Source organism: Arachis ipaensis, chromosome B04 (genome assembly GCF_000816755.2).
Source record: "Arachis ipaensis cultivar K30076 chromosome B04, Araip1.1, whole genome shotgun sequence".
Classification (NCBI taxonomy): Eukaryota; Viridiplantae; Streptophyta; class Magnoliopsida; order Fabales; family Fabaceae; genus Arachis; species Arachis ipaensis.
Genome location: NC_029788.2, coordinates 98,146,002 through 98,149,054, shown reverse-complemented (window position 1 = coordinate 98,149,054; position 3,053 = coordinate 98,146,002).

Genomic DNA, 3,053 nt, shown 5'->3' with positions numbered 1-3,053 from the left:
AATTGATACAAAATGAAAGAAATTCCATAACAGTTCACCTTTGAACACATTTAAGGAAGAAGCAAAAATATCTCAAAATATAATCATATATACGATTTTCAAATACTTTGATTGTCATAAGCATAAGGATGTAAAGGTAGGAGTGTGATTGCAAAGCAAACGTTACAAGGTAGGCTCCATGCAAAAGATAACATGGGTCAATCATGTGGTAGAAGGGCAAGGCATCAAAGGCTATTAAACAGGATGGAGTTAAAATGACGTGCTTAACCTCCGCACACTAATCTCATACCAACCTCAAAGTTTCAACCTTCCAACTCCATCAAGCACTTTACAAACCCCAAATTCGATCACAAGCCTGGCAACCACAAACCCGTTCGCAAGGAACAAAACACCCACAACTCGTAATGCTGCACACCTACCGTTTCAACTTCCGTATACACATATCACGTCTTAAAGAACTAACGCATCGCGTCACTACGTCTACTAGTCGCACGTGATATCAAACAATTCTCGAGTCTACTCAGAAGGATACAAGATTCTAGCAAGGAGAAACAATATCAAGGATAATGCTCATAGATTTAAGAGAATATATCCAATTCCAGACAAACAAGGATGCTCAAGCAATGAAGTTTGCTAGAAATAAATCAATTGACAACTTCAAAGATAGCCCTTGGATCAAAGAAGTTCAATAGGATCAACAAGAAGAAAACCAGCGCATCAGTTTGAAACAAACTCAAACCGAGTCGATGAAGTATGAGGTTTACAGAAATGAATATCTCAGACCCAAGCCAAGCTCACAGAACTCAAGATCACGATTAAAAGTACTTCCGAATACTTTGTTCATGAAAGAGTCGAAAACTTGCGAAAAACCACCTCACAGTCTAGAAGGAAAGTTGAGCAACAAACATTCTTCAAGAGAGTAGCAAAAGCATAAATGTGGCTCTACTTCAATATATTTTCATGTTGAAGTAGATCATGTAAAGTTTTTAAAAAAAAACAAGATGCACACAAGTTTAGCTAAAAGCTAAATTATTTCCTCAAAACATTTTAGAAAGATAATTAGGTGCACAACTTAACCAAAAGCAATCATAAAACTCGGAAGAGAAATCAAATGCTTGTTCAAAAATTCCCAAAATTCATATTCAAACAAGTATTTATAACATTTATAGCAAGGACGAAAGAAGAAGTTAAACTCTTTAGAAAAAAAAACTCCGAGATAAAAATTTGCTTACAATTTGGTAAAGGGAATAAGTGGTGCATTACAAACGAACCAATTTCCACTAAACAAGGGAGCTTTCCAAAACCTCATTTAAAATGGCGCATGCCAACTTTAAATTAATTTCGTCAAAATTGGACAATGGTTTTCAATCTCAATCAAGCAACAGAAGGATCTTAAATAGTTCAAACAAGATACACTAGGCATGGGGCATCAAATAAGCTTTCAATTGAACCAAAAGAATACAAAAGTCATAGAAAAAGACAACTCAATCATTTGTAATTTCTCAAGGATAAAATTTTTGACTAAAAACTCTTGTAGAGATAATGAGAGAATAAACAATGCACTAACTTGAAACGAATCAAACTGACTCACATAAGGATGAGATCCACAAGAGAGGACAAACCAAGATCAATGGTAATATTTACAAGATGTAAAAGATTAGTTAAAAACAGAGTCACGTATAACATTCATAGAGGTGAAAAGCTTAAGAAGGAACGAGTCCGTTCATAAGAAGAAAGCTATGAGTCCAACATTTTCAAAAGAACAACAATGGCATAAACCATGTAGTATGCTAAACCAAACTCAATTCAAAATAAGTTAAGTAAAGCTTATCAAACGAAACTCAACCAGGATAAAAAAAATGAAAAATTCTTTCTTTCCAAAATTTTGAAAAATATCCAAATACATAATCAAATGAAAATGTGCATTGGAACTATAGTAAAATTACTAGAAAGTCAAATTGTAATTTTAAGGTAAAATGCAGTTCCGTAAACCAGTAAAAGTACAGGCGAGGTATTAGAAATAAATAGTTGTCAAACTGTGTAAAAATCTTCAAAGTTTCATATATAGATAAGTATACATCTATTCAACAGCAATTTTCATAAAAGTCTCAAAATTGGCTGTAATCACTGTCAAATAAGAGAAAAACCGAATCAACAATTTCTTTAAGAATGGACTCGAAATCCCGGAGTTAAAAATGCACAGCGCATTAGGACAAGTTCAAAGCCATATCAAAGAATACATGAACCAAGAAGAATTCAAATAGAGGAAGGTAGATACAACAAGGATTTCAACCAAGCATAGGCACTTAAGATCAAATAAAAATGCATATGAATAGAGGAATAGAGTTGAAAACGCAAACTACTTTTCAAGAGGATTAGCAAACAAGGACTTCAAGTTAGGATATGAAAGAACAGGTCGACTCGAACAGAATTCAAGACACACAACTGAATAGCCTCGAGAAATAGTTTCCAACGTTCCCAAAACCCGCGATTCGCTTTACTAAAAACTCGTATATCATCTATGATAACCCATCAGTACTTTCATATACATAATTCACTAGTATTAAGCCGGCCAAACTTAATACCAAGAATTATGCAATGCAAGCCTAACAGCGTTAAATCAATAGATCGTCATGTGCATAAAGCACTAATTCTCGTCATTCGACAAGACCTAATACATGACAAACTCTCAGAGTATGCAATTGAAGCATAGTCAGTCCATTCCTCAGGCTCTATAGGAAGAACTGCTCTGATACCAATGTAGGGGGGGTGAGAACATCATCCTCGAAAGGGTTCTCAGTAGAGGGTTTTTGGGAATTACTGTAATAGGATACATGAAGATAACCGCACTAGTGATTCATAACCGTCTTATGCCTCTTTTCAAAAACAACAGTTTACAATAAAAGTAACGTCGGAAATCTTTTCGGAAAGAAGAACCGTTCAATTCTCAAAAACTCAAAAGCCTTTCAAAGCGGTTTATCTAAGCGAAACCAACATAGCCTTTCATATTTTATTCCAAACCAGAAACACAAAACCGAAATCAACCATCAGTC